Source organism: Mastigoproctus giganteus, chromosome 10 (genome assembly GCF_048544385.1).
Source record: "Mastigoproctus giganteus isolate SK-2022 chromosome 10, ASM4854438v1, whole genome shotgun sequence".
Taxonomy (NCBI): Eukaryota; Metazoa; Arthropoda; class Arachnida; order Uropygi; family Thelyphonidae; genus Mastigoproctus; species Mastigoproctus giganteus.
The window spans coordinates 73,039,666-73,060,755 of NC_143584.1; the positions used below are offsets into that span (position 1 = coordinate 73,039,666).

Below are 21,090 nucleotides of genomic sequence, written 5' to 3' on the forward strand. Positions count from 1 at the left end.
GGAAGGAGCAGAAGTGCGTAGCATACGCTTTTTGATTAGATCGGCGTTCGAGTCCATCACCACCAAATACGGAGGATGCGGAAAGGTCAGGGAATGACTACCGCATATCCCGGAGCAATATTGCCTTAGTTGCTAATGCTCCTAAAAACCAAATAACAAAACTTCTCTCTCTTAGAAATTTATTTTAGCTGTTGCAGTACAAGCCTCGGGCTTCCCTGCACTACATGGCTAATAATAATACAATACAATACAATTTATTTTTATCAAGAGAATTTGTTTACAATAAATGATAATTAATAATAATAATAAAAAAGTACACGAACCGAGACATGAGATCAAGGAGATGTGGCATATGCAAGAAGTACACCTACAAGGAACTCCAGAAAGTCGCAATTCTGTACACCTGTAGGTTAGTCGGAGATTTCCTCGACCGACAGTAACACCAGACATTACAACCACCCTGTGTACTTGGTAGCAGTACCCGTCACGGAGTGGACTCCCCCAATCATGGAGAAATAAATAAGAGCAACAACAATAATAATATTGATATCAACTTAGAACGTATTGAGTAACATGGCTCTGATATATACTATAAATACATATATATAGTCTTATATATTTTTTATTACACCTGATAGGTCAACTCCCCTATCATATACACAAATATACTGATATTTACCTCTTTGTCTATATATATATATATATATAATTTCAGTAATAAATATATATATTACTGAAATTAAGCATTGAAAAATTAATACAAATGCCCATAGAATGGCAAAACAGTAGAACGAAAATTTAACAACAACTAACAACTAATCGTAATAGGGAGGGCAAAGAAGTGGTAACAAGACAGGAACTGTAGCCGAAAGCCTCAAAATATATATCTATATATATATATATATATATAATTATATCCAAATTATATAAGTTATAGTGTAATGTAAGTAAATCCATAATTTGAAAATCGATGTAACCACAGGCCAACCATACCTCCAGTATACATGAAAAATTACATGAAAAATTATTATATGAAAATTATAATATTAGGTTAATCATCATAATAAGCCTTACATGGGAACACATTTTGCAAGAGACTTTGTCGAGGGCTAAACCCCTACAAAATAAAAACCCATGTTAGACTGAGCCATCGGTTTCTGTTATCATCTGCCTGTATACCAAATCCAATATCCATAATAATGGATAATTCAACTAATTTAAAATTAGGTTATAGTGCTTACATAAATAAGTATAAATATTGCCGTACAGAAAGGGAAATGTCTAACCAAAATTTTGTAATAATACAGGCTGGATGATATTCCATAAGTAACACTTAATAAGTAACACTTAATAAGTTTATATTTGGTAACACAGTAAAAGGTTTTAGATATATATATTTTGCAATTTAACTCTGGAATATTTGGATGCTATATATATAATTATACATATATTTGAATAACGTTTAAAATAGTTGGAAACGGAATCTTTCATAATAAAAATAAAATAAAAAAAGGTACAGCATACATCACAGGCAGCAAAAAGCATATTCCTCTACATGATGCTTGTACATAACTATACAAATAAATTAGAATGAGAGTTAAAATAAAAAATAAAATAATGCCAGCAGTATGGCAAGACAAGAGCGAAAATAGTCGAAATTAATCCTAAATTAAATGAAACCCAACAGGAAGGGAATAAAGGGATAACAAGAGTAAAAATCTCTGCTGGTGATATTTCACATAAATTTGGACTTGGTGCCCGTCAGAGGGGACGCCGTTAAATTTCTATTTAATTGGCTTTCAAAATTCAAAGAATTATTATTCTTACATTTAGATTTTCTAAATTATTTTAGAGAGTTTCTGCTGCAATATTTTTACTCTTGTTACCCCTCTCTTCCCTCCCTGTTTGGTTTCATTTAATTATTATTATTATTATTATTATTATTATTATTATTATTATTATTATTATTAACAGCTACAAAAACAGCAAATAAACGTGCCTGAGGGTGCAGCTACAAGGCATTATTACACAGCTTCAAAGCAGAAGCTTGGAGTATACATTTCCCAAAGTAAAGAGAAAAGGAAATGTACATAAGAAGACTAGTGAATTGAAATGTACAGATAAAATAAAACTAAATAAATAAAAGTAGGACTCATCCGTCCTATTTAAGTGAACAGGTAGGAGTAAGGCAGAGCACTGGTATTTCTTCACACACATTACACAATCAGAGTCTTAGAACTTGCAAAAAGAGTCCATTTTAAGTCAGGTAACGGATGAGGTTAGCAATTTCAGTTGCCTCTTGAAGTGTCCGGGGGTGTCAAATATCTCCACATTTGCTTTGTTCATTGATCTTGCAGTCCTGTTGTAGAAGTTGTAATATCCATAATTTGTTCTCGCATAGGATGGTTTCAGCAGTGGATGGTTTCTTAACGCTCTTGTTGTAGCGTTGAAATTTATTTGTGAGACGAGATGAGGGCAATTCAGGGTACCATTTAACAGCTGGTTAAGAAGGAGTAAGTCTGCTTTATCTCTTCTTTTTTCCAGCGTTTCGAGTCCAAAGAATATACACTACTCTTGGTAGGATTTCTCATTGTATTCAAGGCCACTTTTAAAGCAAACGTCCTGGATTGCTCTTTTTTGAATATTTTCAATTTCTAATTTTTGGTAAGCAACATGTGGGGACCAGACCTGTGAGGCAAATTCTAGGGCAAACCTAACATAGATTTTGTAAAGAAAGATGAAAAGTGCCAACTGATTGAAGTCTCGGTTAATTCTTTTCAGGAAACTTAGTTTTTTGCTAGCTGCCTTCACAATGTTAGAGACATGGACATCAAAGGAAAATGATTCTTTAATAGAGATACCTAAATTTTTGGCTGTACTGACTTTTTTGATTGCCTTGTTGTTGATACAATAAGAAAAATTAAGATTATTTTTCTTGTGTGCATTAGCAAAGCTCATCAGCTCACACTTGTTTTCATTGACTGCCATTTTGTTCTCCTTCAGCCACTGAATTACTCGTTGAAGAGCTTCGTTTAGGATGATGCAGTCATTGGTACTGCGAATTGCTTTATAGATTTTTATGTCGTCTGCAAATACGTTGATTTTGATTTGATAGTCTCCAAGGGTGCTTGGCAGGTCGTTGATGTAGATAAGAAATAATAGCGGGCCTAAGGATGAACCCTGTGGGACACCAATTTCAGGACTGAAAGGATATGAGGTTTTACCTTTAAATGTCACAGACATTTCTCTACCTTCCAAGTAGTTTTGAATCCAGTTTAGTGCTTGTCCTCTGAGACCATAGTGATGCAGTTTGTTGATTAGTCTCTGATGGACTACCTTGTCGAAGGCTTTGCTTAAATCAAGGAAGATGGAGTCGACTTTTTTTCCTTAGTCAAGCTCCTGGGATATATTCGAAACAAACGAAATCATATCTGTGCAGGTGGAACGACCCTTGATAAATCCGTGAGAGTAATCTGACAAATTAAGTTTCATAAAGTTAAATAGCTGCTTCATTACAATGGATTCAATTATCTTTGAGAGTGTATTCAATTGACAAACTGATCTGTAATTTAGGTTTAATTTCGACTACTTTCGCTCTTGTCTTGCCATACTGCTGGCATTATTTTATTTTAACTATCATTCTAATTTATTTGTACGGTTATATATATAGTATGTGGATAGTCTATGTGATATGTAAGAAAAATAAATAAAATAATAATAATTGGAGGATTTCGATTGGTCTGATTTTAACGAAATTTGGAAAGGGTTCACAAATCGTTTTAAAAGGACCAAATGTAAAATTTCATGGAATTCCGTCTATTCGGAGTCGAGTTGTTACATGCGACCGACGGCCATGGCGAAGACAATAAGTACATCTGTATATGCTAACGCGCTTAAAAATGTTGCTTCAATCACGCAGTATGCGATCCATACTGCGTGTATCATATTTCTTGTGTCGTACTACTTGCTTACATTTATGCCAAATTTTTCTCCAGTTAATACGAGTTTGTGGAGCTGCGTGGTGTAATATAAATAGTAATTAGGTTAACTGAATAGCGATACTGTAATTCTGGACACCCGCGCGAGATTCACGAAGCGCCCCTCCCCCGTGCTCTTTAATAACCAATCCAAACCAACTGTCCAGTCTTCCAATTCTTCGGCCTCCTCTCTGGTGGCAGGCCAGGAGGTATGTAGGCCAGTGGCGAATTTAGGAGGGGGAAATCGCACTTCTCCTTTAAGTCTGAGTAAATTGGAACAAATACTTTGTGTTTTATGATATTAAGTTGTATTGTTTGTATGTTTATATAAAGACTGGTTAAAAATTCGAGATAAATGAAGCATATGCTCACCCATGGGAGCGCTTGGGGAAAGGAATAGATCTCCCCAGTGCTGTAGCCGTACAATTAGTAGAAGGTATACTCTATGCACATAGTAGTACTCTGTGCCTCTATGAATGTTACTAAAAACAGATTATGTATTGTGAATCGAATTCGCTTCGGTCACATGAATAAAACAAGCGATTTTTCAACATAATATTTTGGTAATCAGCAGGGTGAAAGTGCACAATTTTTACACATTATTCCTATTTCATTCCAATGAAGATATTTCGTGCTGTTTTCTTTCTCACGCTGCCCGAATGCGCACGCAGTCTGCGCAGTACTTTCTCCCACCGATCATGAAACGTTGGCGCGGTTGTACATGTGAATCAGACAAACTTTACTTAATTAGGCTATTGCATGTATTCAAAAATTTGGTGAACAAAAAATTTATTCCCACATGCACCACCTTGCAAAATATCCTGCAGGCATCCATGGTAATCAGCATATGAAAAACTTCTCATAGTCAATGAAATTACATTTTTATAATATTTTTTTCTTCAAGTCTTTCAAAAACCAGAAGGTATACACTATTTACCTAAAAAAAATGCAGAGGATATACAGCGTATGCCCTCCACTACAGCCCTGGATCTCCCTCAAGAATATCAATTTTTACCCCCCGGGGGGCTCACATCTGGTGAGTATGGGCTTGGCACACCCAGGGTTCTGAGCTGGATATCATCATTCTTCTCTTTCTTGGTGATTCCCTTCTTCTTTTGACTCTCTCTCTCTCTCTCTCTCTCTCAGGGTAACTCGGAAACTTTTTTTTTTTTCCTGGTGCAGCATAAGCCTCAGGCTTCCTTGCACCATATGGCTATTATTATTAATAATAATATACATCATCGTGTTACCACATACAAGTATATATCATCATTGTCATATAGCTTCATATAGCTAAAACTTGTGTCAATATAAAAGTTTATATGAATACCACAATAATTTGACTATAAAGTTTGACGTATAAATTATTATTATTATTATTATTATTATTATTAATGGCCATATGGTACAAGGAAGCCTGAGGCTTATGCTGCACCAGCCAAAAAAAAAAAAAAAAAAAAAAAAAATTCCCAAGTTACCCCCTGAGAGAGAGAGAGAGAATGTTTATACTTTAAATATATTCTTATCAATTAGAAATATTATGCTTTATTACATTCGTATTACTGTTTTTTTTTTTATATGTCATGTTTTTTAAATGTCTCCTTCCAAAATATAATAAAGGAAACAAAAAATGCCCTGCCAGAAGGGTCTGCCATTTCACGTAGCTCGAAATAATCGACATTTATCTATCAGTCAGTCCGAGACGTGATATTCGGTTCCAGGACCCACCGAACAGAAGACTGAGACACGCTGTCGTACACACGCATGACGATCAAACGCTGTACTGTAATGTGAACCGTTACGATTGTTCCCTGACATTTGGCAACTATTATAGGATTTAAAATCCGCTTCATCGATTTACAAGCAAATTAGTTGGAGAAGTTTAAGAAATATAATGAATGATAAGATTATAGGAATATAATTTCTCGATTAAAATTTAAATATATTGACCAAATGAATGGTTAAATTTCAGTGGCGAAACTACCATACCGCCAAGTTCGTCACCGCGGGGGACCGACAGTTGAGGGAACTCGGTCGTTGGTTTGGGCCGGTTCGTGAATCTCTAACTCATATATGTTGTGCGATTTTTCCCCACATTGTTTCCAAACCGTGTTATTAGAATACCTAATTGCTCCTGAAACTAGCCTGCTTCGCAACAACTGAAACCCGACGCTATGCAACAACGAAGACAAGAGATCTACGTGAAGAACATGCTTCTCCGGCGAAACTTTAAAGTGGTTTTAACTGGCGCCACCTGTTGGCATGGCAAATACGCATGCGTCTCTATACACTGCTGCTGGAAATCCAATGAGATGTTTTGAAGCTATCCGTGTATCGGGATTTTAGAAGTTTTATCCGAACCACTTTCGAGTTCGGGTGTATTGCTTATTTTCTTTGATTTATTATTATTGGTGTTTTTTTTTTTTTCCCCCCTGTACTTTCATTCGTATAATATTTTCATCGTTATAAAATTCGTGTTTTGAGTTTGGTTGCAATTGTGATTTATTTTCTTCAAGCTAACAGAATAGTTTAACGAAACAGCATCTTGTAGGAACAAGTTGTTCGACCTGCCAATGTGTTAACATAAGACATCATCCCTACTTTGAGTAAGACAGCATCCGGAACTGAACTTGAGAAGTTATGCAAGGTGGTGTTACAATTGATATGTAAGTACCGCAATTATATTTTTATAAAGTAGAACCACAGGCGTGTTATATGGTGATGGTATTATTTAGTTATTTCTAATTCTGTTACTTATAATTTTCGAATCAAATCGAAGAAGATATAACTAGTCTTTTTTTTATTTTTGTTTATTTGATAACTGTGTAAGAGGATGCCTGCTTTTATACACACTTCATTGATTTGTGAGTTATATTTATTAGTTTTATGGATAAATTTTTTAAAAAATGTTATTCGTGAAAATGCAGCCTAGTGTAGTGTACTGTGACATGGTATGCTCAAACAAAATTATATATCGATAGGAAATTAAAACACACTTCCCGAAGGGACCGGTGGCATATCAGCATGAGCTTGGGCTATGGTGCCACTTAATTTAGTTACTTTTTTCTATGTAATTTTCCCATTTCCTCTTTTCCCTTTGTGTCCTGAGCTCAGGATCCTGATGCAGTGACACCTCCAATACCATAGAATGATACATAAGTGCTGCAAACATGGAAGAAATAGCAAATGCCACTTTCATAGAACAGTGAGATGAATAATTTATTCAAAGACAAGTAATAACGGAGCAATATGGCCTTAGTTGCTAATGCTCCTAAAAACCAAATAACAAACAAACAAGTAATAAGTGGCCGTTTTTCTTTTGGCATAAATAGAAGTGTTCAGAGGAAAAGGAAAGCCTTGAGGCAGCCATAATACTCAATGTAAATGCTGACAGGTAGAATATTTCAAATAATGCAGAATGTATTGAATGCCACTGCAGTGATATGACTAGATATATTCAAGATGTTTCACATGTGGGCCATATTTCCTGGATTGATTCAGGAAGTGAACAATTGAAAAAAGTTTATATAAATGTGTATAATTCTGAATGGTTATAGCTATGGCAGCATGAAATTTAAAAAAATAGCTCTGGAGTTTTCAGTGGTAAAAAATAATAAATAAGAATAAGCAGCACATACCTAGTAAAATTTCTCTTCATATGAGTTGCATGTTTATTTTTTCATCATTGAAAATTTTATAATTTTTTAAAAATCAAACAGCTATAGCTCTGTAACTGTTCAGCCTCCAGAATCAGGGTTACCATTCTTATTTAAAAAAAAAATTTTTTAATATTTTACCATTGAAAATGCCATTGTCAGTTTTTGAAATTCATACAACTATAGCTCAATATCCATTTGGAATTGGACACATGTGAATGAATGTATTTTATCCTTGATTTCAGATCCTGAATCAAGCCTAAAAGTGCAGCTGCCCCCACGTATCAAACTCAAAGTGCTTGTTTGCTGCAAAAATGGTTCTGGGGTGCAAGCAAACTAGTGTGTGTGCACACAACAAACCAGTTGCGTTACTGAGAGATATATATGAAATATTTTTATTTATTTCTCCTTGTGCAAAAATATGTGATCTCATGACCATCAACAACATTTTTTAAGGTTCATATAAGTTATTAATTTTCTTCAAGTTTTATATAGTGATCTCCTTTATTCTCCTTATCACCATTTACCATTATTTTCATATAGATTTAACCCTATTAACCTGTGAAAATTGACAACATTTAGGGGGTTGCACAACAAATCACTGAGGCTTGCCACTTTGACATGGTTGTCAAAAATTGAGATGAGTGTAATGTATAGCTATGTGGAAAATTAAGGGTGGGATAGGTAGTGCTCTGTGAATTTTTGGATATAGGTGACTATTCTCAATTTAGCATGAATTCTAATTATAATTTACTCTGAATAACTTAGTGTTGTATGACTTTGTAACAGATTTTTTAAACTGCTTTAAACCTGAATTTTTAACTGTTTTACACCCTCCATCATAATATTATGTAAGGAACTGCTCCAGTTGCATCATTTTTTTAATGAGAAACTCCATATGTGACATTTTTACACCCACCCATAATGTGTTGTAAGATTTTATCTGACCACTTCCCCTCCTTGTATTGTACCCATTTGTTTAAAGGACCAATTAAGGGCCCTACCAATTGCAATCCCTTGTTTGTTTGGTTTTTTTTTTTTAGGAGCATTAGCAACTAAGGCCATATTGCTCCGGGATATGCGGTGGTCATTCCCTGACCTTTCCGCATTCTCCGTATTTGGTGGTGACGGGCTCGAACTCCGGTCTAATCAAGAAGCCTGTGCTACCCACTGCTGCTCCTTCCCACCTGGCTACGGAGGCGCTGCAATCCCTTGATTAACAGCTTAATTGTTTGGTATGCAGTGGAGTGTCAAGTTATTATATGCCCCTTTGATTCATATACTGAGTGGCCAGTTTATTAGGTACACCTACCTTTATATGAAATGGAGTATTCCTTCATTTCATGAAAAAGGTGTGTGCGCAATTCACTGTGAGAATGGACAAGATGAAAGATGTGATTTTGAATGTGGCATGGTAATTGGTGCCAGATATGCCTGCATGAAATCCCAGAAATGGAAGCCCTACTGGTATTTTCATGTATGGCTGTTTATCAAGATTGGTCCTTTTAACTGCATAACTTCCAGCCAACATCTGTGGTCAGAAACAGGGAGAGGCCAGTGGATGATGATGACATGTGGAAAACATTTAAGGGAGAGGCCAGTGGATGATGACATGTGGACGTGTTTGTATAGGTAGGGTGGCTCCCAGAGCATCTGTTTAAATCCACCTCGTTTCTTTGTAAGTTGAACAGACTCTGCAAAACAGGCCAGCGTGTAATAATGTAATGTTCGTGTAGTTAATGCATGTTGTGTTATGCTGACCTCTTGGCTATCTAGAAGCAGCTATCACCAGGAAGGCTGCTTCTAGATACTTGTCCAGATCACAGGGAGGTGGGCCAGTTCCAGTAGATGGGATGCATAAGGTCTCAGGTTATGAGACAACAACAAAAAAAAAAAAAAAAAAAAAAACCACCTCTGGGGGCCCAATCCAGAGTTAAAAAAAAAAAAAAAAATACAGTATATATATATATTAAAAATAAAATATAAATAAAATGAAATATAAAAAAATAAATTAAAAATAAAATGAAATATAAAAAAATAAATTAAAAATAAAATAAATAAAAAGTAAAATAAAAATAAATAAATAAAATAATAAAAATAAAAATTAAATAAAGAAATAATAATAATAAAAAAATCCTCCTCATCTCTACTATTAGTCTCTTGAGCATTATAGACAAAATCTTTTCAACACACTATTCTGGTTCTACTGTTTAACAGACGTTTCCTCAATTCAAAGGCTCCCTTTGCAAAATCCTGGAATAATTGAAATACACTCCTATTAGATAAGAACATCTCTTCCCGACCTAACTCATTCTCAGCAATGATTTCTCTGATTATTTCCTTAACACTATCATAAATTGTACACACATATAATATATGGGACCAACTTTCAACCTCGCCTCAAAACCAGAGATCTGTATCTGAAAGTCCCAACTGAAATAATTTCGCTTTCATCAAGCCGTGACCTGTTATTTAAAAATGATGTTTGTAAACTTGGTGTAAACCAGCTTCAAACTGTTTTGTCACTTAAAAAGGTAACATCTGGAATAAATTTCTTAGTCACTCGACCAGAAGATACATTGTCCCATCTTTTTTGCCATAAGTTAACAGTCTCATTTAAACATCTTCTCTTCTCCCTCTTAATGTCAAAATTTATATCAACTTCTATGCCAACAAATCTAGTAGGTATTTTCTTCTTAATGCCATAGCACAGCCCTCAAAAAGCCACGAACAAATCCAAAGGGACTGCCCTAGCCATCATTTGAAGTGCAGTTGTAGCTACAGTTCTACATACCCTTAATATACTGAGAAGCATAGTTCTTAGCAGTGAGTTTAATTTAGCCTAAAATCTAACAAGAGCCACTCTGTGAGACCAAACTCCCGCTGCATACGTAACCATAGGCAGAAACACCATCTTATAATAGAGAAACAAAGTTTTATTGGACACACCCCAATCTGTTCTTGATACTCTTATAATATAACTGACAAATTTCCTGATCTTGTTATGTAGATGGTTTATGTGCGCATAATAAGACAACTTGTGATCAATAATGAACCTCAAGTATTTAGTTTCAGAAACTATAGTCATCTGTTTCCCATTTAATTTTATTTGTGTGAACAAAACTTGATCCCAAATCAAGTTTTGTTTTAAAAAGCATCATTTTAGTCTTTTGGGGACTAATGGTAAGCTTAAATCCTTGTGCCCAGGTATTAGGCCGCATCTTGAGTACTGTATACAGGTCTGGAGGCCTCATTTCAAGAAGGATGTAGAGCTGCTGGAACGGGTACAGAGAAGGGCAACAAGATTAGTAAATGGAACAAAGGGTTGCTCTTACGAAGAAAGGCTTAAGTTTTGCAAATTACAGAGTCTGGAGACTAGGCACCGGCGAGGTGATCTGATAGAGGTGTATAAGGCTTTGAATGGTTTGAGCATGCTCAATGCCAATGGGATTCTTCATCTTTCTCAGAATAATCACCTCAGAGGGCATAAATTCAAATTGAGGAAGGACGGATGTCGGATAGATGTGCGGAAATTTGCCTTTGGCCAGCGGGTGGTTGGTTGGTGGAACCGACTTCCATCACTTGTTGTTGAAGTTGATAGCCTAAACAAATTTAAAGCTCAACTGGACAGGTATTTCGAACAAACGGAGGGGTGAAATGGGAGAGGGTTTTTTTTTTTTTTTTTTGGCTGATGCTGAATAAGCTTGCTTTCTTGCGTCATATGCCTCTACTAATGCTAATGCTAAATTATTATTATTTATTACACGGTTTGCATTTTGCTTAAATTTTGCCGTGATCGACCTGCCACAATTAATGTGACATCATCAGCAAAAGCTATCACATGACAATTTACTTGTGGTCGAACCAGCCAGTTCTGTAGCACCAGATTCCAAATGGAAGGACCTAATACAGAGCCCCGAGGGCAACCTCACGTAATATGTCTTTGAAGGTGAAAATGTTTAGACCTTACAGTCACATATCTCTCAGAAAAATAACTCCTAAACAGACTGTATAACTGCTTAGAACACTCAGCATGACATAGTTGGGAAAGAGCTGCCTCCCACTATACTGAGTCGAATGCACCTTCAAAGTCTATATACAGGGTGTCTCAAAAATATTGGTACAAACGTTTAGGGGAGGTAGGTAACATCTAAAGGAATGTGAATCGCATAGGATCCCATAACCGGAAATGTCACGGGAAAGTAGTAGCAGAGGCACAAGAAGCAGAAATGACACAAGACCATAATTAGTGGCAAACATTTATTTGACATAAAATTAACAATGTAGTACAACAGATGCTTGAAGGTTCCACCATGAGACGCAATGCATGCACGACACTGACGCAGCATGGATTGGCGGACACGGTCGAACACACCCGGAGTTTCTTTGACAGTAGCAGCAGCGCAGACGAGTCTCGCCACGAGATCCATTTCCGTCTCCACAGGCGATTCATACACGATAGATTTGAGGGCCCCCTCCCCACAGAAAGAAATCAAGGCTCGATAAATCAGGTGAGCGTGGGGGCCAGGCAATGGGTCCACCATGGCCAATCGATCAACTCCCAAAACGCCTGTTCAAATGGTCACGAACACACCTTCCATAATGGGCAGGCGTCCCGTCATGTTGAAACCAAATGTTGCATCTCGCATTTGCTGGAACATCGTCAAGTAACCCTAGTAGAAATTGTTCAAGAAAGATCCGATATTTAGCGGAGTTCATGTGGGATGGTTACAGGTATGGGCCGACTAAGCAGTCACCGACCATACCTGCCCACACATTTATTGCAAAGCGATGTTGTGCCACATGGGGGCGCACACCATTTGGGTTGTCGTGAGCCCACACATGAGCATTGTGCTGATTGAATAAGTCTTCCCGAGTGAAATAAGCATCATCCGTGAACAAAACATAGGCTGGAAAATTCAAGTCTTGAACACTTTCTTGGAGAAACCACTGCACAAAAGCCACACGTGCAGGATGATCTTGGGGGAGCAGTAACTGAACCCTTTGGAGATGAAAGGGGTGTAAGGAATTGTAGTGCCAGGCACGCTGCAACGAGACACTCCTAAGGCAGAGGCAACAGCATGTGTGCTGGTAGTAGGATTATTCTGGACGGCATTCAACACACTTTCTTTCATGGCGGGAGTTCGCGTCGAACATGGTCTGCTCGTACTAGTCTTGTTACCTCTAAATGACCCATAATCGCACAAATTTTAATGCACACATGAAAACAAACGATGGTCCGGTACATGTCTGTCTGGGAAGCGTTCTCCATAAATTCGTTGAGTGGCTCGTCCATTGCCCTCTGCTAATCTATATACTAGGTGCATGTCTACTAGCTCACAGTTTGTATATCGATGCATGCTCTTCATGCTCCGACTACTGCTTGAATGAGCCGACCGGGCTAGTCGGGTGGGTAAAGCGCCTGCCTGGCAACCCAAAGGTCGCGGGTTCGATTCCCGCCTCGGGCTTGGATCAAAGTACTACAAAAACTTTGGGAGGTGCATTATGGCCACAGAAGCCTATGTGCCAACAACTCCCAAAAAAAAAAAAAAAAAAACTGCTTGAATGAGTAAACCAGAAATTTTCCCTCTCGCGAACTGATGAACAGCGCCATGTACCAACTTACGGTGACGTTTCCAGTTATGGGTTCCTATGTGATTCACATTCCTTTAGATGTTACCTACCTCCCCTAAACGTTTGTACCAATATTTTTGAGACACCCTGTATATAGCAAGTTCATATTTTGGAGTTTGAAATGTATGTTTGAAAATCCAAAAGAGCATCGTCGCACGATTTTCCTGGTATAAAACCATACTGATTAGGTGAAATCATGTCATGGCATTCTAACAATTCGTGTAAACGTATTGCCATTAACCTCTCTAACACTTTCCCCAGATTAGCCAACAAAGCAATTGGACGGGACGACTTAGACTCAAATAAAGGTTTCCCCCGGCTTCCTAATTAGCCTCAATAAAGCAATCTTCCATTTCAGTGGGAACAGTCTTTCCTCTAAACACTTATTATATAACAGAAGCAACATGTTAGGTATCAACTTGAAAAACCTCACTATAAGTGCATTCTCAATCAAATCTATTCCTGGAATTTCGCAAAATTTAGGTTCTTTAATACCCCTGCCAGTTCATCTATTGTAAACGCCATGGTATTGTCTCTAGCTACATAAAACTGATTTTTTCTCCTCAGTTTGGATTGGCACTGTGAGTCCAAGATGGAATCGTCATCCGGGAACAGCCCGGTTAATATTGCCTCTACTGAATCCTCACAGCCAATAGTCTCAGTAGAATCTTCTTGAATTGTATTAAATACTTCCAAACTTCTCAGTTTATCTCTTGACAACTTGTACAACAAACCCCAGGGATCATTCCTCCCCAATTCTTTTACAAACAATCGCCAGGTTTCTCTCTTCTGAGTTGCCATGGTTCTCTTGTAATTATTTTTAAGAGATATGTAATTGTCATACAATATAGCTACCTCAGAAAGACCCCAATTCCGATGCCGCTGATACTGTCTCCTAGCCCGATATACAGCTCGTTGTAAGACAGTCAGTTCGTTTGTCCACCATAGGTAGGGTTTTAGTTTAATAGCCTTCTTTCTACCTGACTTATATGCCGCTCTTACTATTGAATCCTCTATAGTATTAGCTAAATATATTGCAGATTCGCAGACTGTCTGTTGTTGTTTATTCGAGGGAAAGTCCCGAAGAACAGAAGCTTGATACACGGACCAATCAAACGATTTCAAGGAAACCCCAACAATGTGCGGTATCCGATCTTGAGTACCAGTTAAATCCAGCACATTCTTCACGTAAAACAATATGGCTTGATGATCACTTGATGTCCGATCAGGCATTATCTGCCAGTTACAAATACAATGTCTAATACCAGAAGTTGTTATAATTAAATCAATATTAGATTCACCCATTGGACCACAGAATGTAGACAGTTGATTTGACTTGTTCATTACAAATAAGTTATTACTCAATATAAACTCTTTCAGCAATAAACCTCTCATATCAGATGTTGCACTATACCGCAATGGAGATTTTGCATTAGCGTCTGTCGAAATAATCACTTGTTTAGGTCTTAAAATGAGCAACACCTACTCTAAATAATCCACGCAATTGTTAAAGTCCATTTTGAAGGAGCATAATACAGAGATATAAGATAGAATTGAATCTCTGCCAAGGCTACCATAGCACACGTAACAAACTGGTTGCATAACCTATGAACAACCACTATGTCTAGATCTCTATTATTGACCACAATTCCAGTTTTAGGCTCTTCCTGCACCGGTTGTATTATTCGTGATGTTACAGGATAACCAAGTATTCTAGATGTTTGCTCACCTGGGACTCTAGCCCAATACAGTTCTTGTATTGCCACCAAATCAATTTGAAAATCCTCACTAATCTTCCTAATCTCGTCCGCTACCAATCTCGATCATTGTCCATTAATCTGCATTATTTTAATTCCTGTAGCATAAAAAACTTCATTTAACTCAGGATCCTCTTCCAACCCCCTCTCTCTTCGTTCATTACAACTATTCATTAGCAGTCCGAGTTTGTACCATTTCTAGTGCTCTTTGATATTCTGGACATCTAACATCCCTTACTGAATGGCAAAAATCCCGCTTACGGCACTTGCCGTTAGCACAGTTTGGGCATTCAGCGTATACATGCCCTCCCGTTGCACAATGACCACAAGTAGGGGAGCTGTGAGTACAATATTTCATAACGTGTCCATAACCAAGACATAAAATGCATCTGGAGACTATAGTAAAGGGTCGGTGCCTATGCAAACTTACTGCCAAGTATAAACGATCCAATGTGAATATAAGCTTATATAACCTTGGGGAGAGAGTAATAACTCAATGTACAAATGCTGTACAGCAGGCCCCCGTTATAACGCGGTTCGCTTTAAGCTGATTCACTATAATGCTGTTCTTATATTATAACCCGTATCTGACTATAACACTATCACAGATCACTATAACGCTCTTTTACAGATTGCATTTTTGGCATATTTAACGAAATCGTTTCATTTGATGGAGTCTATAGCTTAAAAATGAATAGCAAAACAGAATTAAAACGTTTTCCACGCAGACTTGAGAAATTTTCCCGCACTCAGTGAAATTTTCTTGCACGCTAATTTAATTGCAGTACAGTGACTTGTTACGTAGTTCCGTGATCAACATTTTAAAAAATGATCAAGTATATTGCTTGAAATATTTGCGTTATATGCATTTATCCAAAGTCTAGTCATCACTCGGTACCGTATTAGACATCGTGCAAATTGGACAGTTTACTTGAACATTGTATAATAACTAATGCAACCAACGCAGTTACATTTCGAAGAGTTAATAATGGCTGATAAGAATGAAAAAGCAACAACGTCTGAGCACAGTACGAAGACTATAAATGTAAGAAAAAGACTGAATTTGAAAATTAAATTAGTTGTTTTGAAGTGAGTCAATTCCGGTCAAAGACAAGCGGATGTGTGCCATAATTTAGGACTTGCAAGTTTAACTGTAAGAACAATTATAAAAAAATAATAAATAATTAATTTTAGCAATGGGAAAGATAGCTGTTCCACTGCAAGCAACTAGGACTAGGCCGGCTATTAGGATTGAAATGGAAAGACTTTAACTAATTTTATTGAAGATAATATCCAATGCAGAATTCAGTTAAGTTAAATATTATTAAAAAAAAAAAAAAAAAAACAGAGAGAGAGAGAGATTAGCCAATATGATGATCTGAAGAAAACTCATCTAAAAAAAAAAAAAAAATGTGGAACCATTTAAAACTAGTAAGGGCTGGTTGAATAAATTTAAAATCCAGGGAGAAGCTTCAAGTGCAGAAGGAGCCGAAACTTTCAAAAAAGAACTTGTTAAAATTATTGAAGAGGGATATTATGTGTTATACTTCTCAACAAGTTTTTAACATAGATGAAGCAGGACTTTTGTGGAAACAAATGCCTAAAAGAATTTCATATTGAAAGAAGAAAAAAACATGCCAGGTTTCAAAGCCGCGAAGGATCGGTTGACTTTATTGTAGGGTGGTAATGCTGCGGGGGATTTAAAATTAATACCCCTTTTAGTTTATTTGGAAGAGGGCCAAAGTTCAACCCAAAATTGACACATTTTTCCTGATTAAATTCATTAATTAAATTAAATCAATTTAAATCAATTAAATTCATGATTTTAATTGGAATTTTAAGTTTAATTTTGATACGTAAGTAGTTACCACATAATTATATACATATGTAATGCAGAATATTTTATATGTACAAATATTTGAATATTAAATATTTTGACCGACATTTGTGCATCTTTTCACTACCGTTTATTATTGATTGGGAAATATCCTATGGCACAGACCACAACTCACAAATACATATGTTACCTTATGGGAATGTGGCGCTCGCTTAGTGCAGATTCACTTAGCGCTCTGTTTTTACAGAACAAATTATCAGCATTAAGCGGGGGTCACCTGTACTTCTAGACTTGGTCGTAAACCTAAAACTTATGTCTTTCTTAACTTCCTCGAACGTCATCCCGTGCTCTTCCAAATTCTTACAGTATAATTCTTCAATGATATCTTCCTGACTTTACTCTTTAGGAATATCATATATAATCACAGATGGGTTTCCCTTTTTGGGAACACCGTTGTTATTCCAACAGACACCAAAGAATCCGATGCAGCTATATTCACCAAATCCATCTTTATAGCTGTTTCTAACAATACACCTTTATTTCGCACCAAACGTAGCGCTTCAACTTTCACCGATTTAAATTAATTTTTTAAAGAATTTGCCACAGCATTTTTCACTTCAGAACTCGATTTAAGCTCACTACTATTAGAAGCTCGAAGAATCATAAGATTTTCCCCAGACCTAGGTATTCCTTCCTTGGGATGAGTACCACTTGCTATCTCTGCCTAAGTACGCTTTACTTCCACCCCCTGCACATGATCTTGACTACCTATTATACCCTCCTCTTCACTCACTACTTCTTTGTGGGCCTCAGTCTTACTATAAGGCTCAGACGAAAATTTTGAATTAAATATTCTAGTAAATTCGCCCGTTTACTGATCTCAGCATTTAAAGCTCCAAGTTTTTCATTTTCTATTAATACAGCCTTAGTCGCTGTTTCTAACATAGCCCATTTGTCCATAATTATGTTTCCTGCCTTCTTTGTAACCTTATTAACTTCTGCCAGAAGGAAGCTCCTAATGTCTTTCCTCATTTTAGAGATCCCCTCACACATTGACGATACATCTTGTACATTGTATAGCTCATCAGTCATAGTTTCAACATCCTGATTAGATATATGTTCCACCTCAGTATTCGCAGCTACCTGTTCACTAACTTCCTCTTCATGCGCTAACTGAATAGCTGTGTTCCCATAAGCTCTATACTGATCCTGACTACGTCCTTAGAGTATACAAACTTCCCATATTTTATGAACTCTTCCTGTGACTGCGGCATTTTAGGTGGAAGTAGGGGGGAACCCTCCTCCCCTGTATCAGATCCCACTGTATGCTTCCTAACTGTTCCACTTAATCCTTCCATAATTCTTATTAATTTCAAATATCTGTCTACACCACAAACAAGTGTTACAATTACCATACACTAAAAATCAAATCGCTGAATCGATCAGTTCAGCTTGACTGAACTGCAACCTTCCTAACCACCAGTTAGTAATAATTAATCTGCAACTTCAACTACAATATTAATACCAACTAAACTCAAACTGATTATTTAGCAATGAAAACTAATCAACTGCTAGATTACCAAAAAACTACTGCAGAACAATAAACCAGTAGACTATTCCTTTCTATTGATCCCTATTGATAAAAATAAATATTAGTTCCAGAAATAAATAAATAAATAGTTTTCAGACAAAACAGTAATTCTGACTATGAATAATCAGACTACTCCTCCCACCTCATAACGGCTGCCATTTTGGCACCATTATTATCGTTAGAACTCCACAATCACTGATATCACCAGTTATTAAATATACTTTTAACTTATATTAATACCTGACAATTCAGGAAGTATCCGAATTCACTCCAAACTCTTAATACGCTTCTTCACTCACAAAAACTATCAATACACTTTGTACATCAACTTCAACAATCCATAAGTGTAACTGCACAGAAGTCACTTCGTACACTCTCCAGTGGATGATGACAAGAGAAATTGTTGAAACTTAACATAAAAAAGGTGCCAGGATATATGGGATTTATCCAATTATATTAAAGAGGTAAGCAAACCCTTAGCCATATTATGAGAGCATATCTTTCCTGAACCCATTCCTTGCATTCAGAAAAGATCCCTATTTGCTGGAGACGTGTAAATGTATCCCTGTTTCACAAAGGTGACATGAATAATTACAGACCTGTTAGCTTAACTTCTGTTCCAGGGAAAATAATGGAGTTGCTGGTTAAAGAAGTAATGAGAGATCATCTAAACAGGAATGCACTTATACTGCAGTCACAGCATGGATTTGCTAAGGGGCAGTCTTGTCTGACAAATCTGATTAGATATTATGATGCTATATAACAAATGAACTGGATGTAAAAAAATAATTTTGATATCATATACTTGGATTTCAGGAAAGCTTTTGATACTATTGCATACAAAAGACTGTTGTACAAGTTGGAGTGAGGCATTAAGGGCAAGTTAGCACTCTGGATAATAGATGAGTGGGAAGAAGACAAGAGTGATTATCAGTGGACACTGCTCTTCATGGACTAATGTTATTAGTGGTACAATGCTGGATCCATTGTTGCTTTCTGTATTTATTAATGATATTAATGAAGGTACATCAGGCTTAATGTCTAAGTTTGTGGATGGTACGAAGGGTGGTTAGTGACAGGTGGTTAATGCTACTGCAACAAGAAATTCAGATATATTAGGTTGCAATATGAGTGTTATGGTACATTTCTTGCACTCTCATCTCAACTATTCCCCAGAAAATTTAGGTAGTTTAAGTGAAGAGCAGGGGGAAGATTCCATCCAGATATAAAAGAAATAGAAAAAAAAGTACCAAGGGTGATGGAATGTCAGTGTGATGGCTGACTACTCTGGATGTTAAAAAGAGGAATAGCCACCGAAACTACCCGACTAAGAAAGTAAAAGAAGGGAAAGTTTAACCCAGTCTAGTATATAAGAAATGTAGTTTGTGGCCCTCATTGCTTGACAGGAGGATGAAGCCTTTGATATTTCTGTTCTCACACATTTTTATTTAAAAATAAGCTGTTTCTAAAATCTGTAAGAATAAAAAATAAACCAAAGCATCTCCACCAATAGATTCTTTTTTTTTTTTTTTTTATTTATAAAAATTTTGACATGATAGAGGCAAATTTCAAGTAACTTTTTTAAATTTCCAGTAAAAATCTAGTTCAGATTTCTTGTTAGAAGTAAAACATTAGAGAACTTTTCATAAAATGCAGATTAAATACCTACCTTTATTCAGTCCTAATTTAGCTTTGTAATAACTTTTACTTTTATAGTTTAGCTCTGATTTTCCTCCATTCATAAATACTTCTGTTTGTTCTAGCTTTGTTATCCAACAATAGGTCCAATGACTTACTCAGTTGTTTTAAAATGTTGATGTTAATTAGTATTGTGGTAGTTATTTAGTTTTTTTTTGTAACTGTTTCAGTAAACATACTTGACATTTTTCTGGCTTGTAATACCGTCTTTCTTCATATTAATATGCATTAATTAGTCACTATTAATTTGGAAGAAAAGTCTGGGAAATCTATTTAGATGGTACTGCAATGCAATTTCAGAGTATTATGACCAGAGCCTATTGAAAGTTTCCTGTTTTACAATTTCTGCAATTTGGAAGGTATATATATATCACCAAAAAAAAGTTAATGATATTGTATAATTATTATCTTTTAAGGAAACAAAATGGGATACTGTTGGTACTGAAGATATTGTGGACAATGAGGCTTTACTGAACAGATATATGTTTAGAAGAAAAGCTGTGAGTTAGGACTAAATTTGAAAAATTCCAAACATATGCATGTCTGGAATTTTTCCAAGGTATAATGACTGGTTCGGCCAGAACTGTGAGAAAATCCTGGAAGAATGAAACCAAGCCAGGCAGAAAATGTTACTGAGAGGAACTAGAAAGAACACTGGTTTAAAAGAGCTGAAGAAAAGTCAGTATGTAGACAAAAGAGAATGGGAAAAGGAAAAAATAGAAAAAATGCAAGAAGAATACGAAGAGGGTGAATCAGGAAATTAGGAAATTCTATAAAGAAGTAGGAAATGTAAAAAAAGGTTTCTAACCGGGTCTTCTTAACCTGTGCAGAAATAAGAAAGGAGAAATAGTGGGGGGGGGGGGGTTGCAGAGATCACAGAAGTTTGGATGGAGCATTTTAATTCCTTACTTAATAAAGAACAGGCACATCCAATGGAAAT

General features: G+C 36.4%; 1 protein-coding gene across 1 annotated transcript in view; it reads left to right on the forward strand.

Moving 5' to 3' along the window:
* Window positions 1-6,571: 6,571 nt before the first annotated feature.
* The window catches only part of LOC150079083 (ras-responsive element-binding protein 1-like), a 348,143-nt gene continuing 333,624 nt past the window's right edge, over window positions 6,572-21,090 (forward strand). The window contains exon 1 of the mRNA XM_090383978.1: window positions 6,572-6,643. The gene's annotated coding sequence lies outside the window, so the exon portion shown is untranslated. The remainder of the gene's footprint in view (window positions 6,644-21,090) is intronic.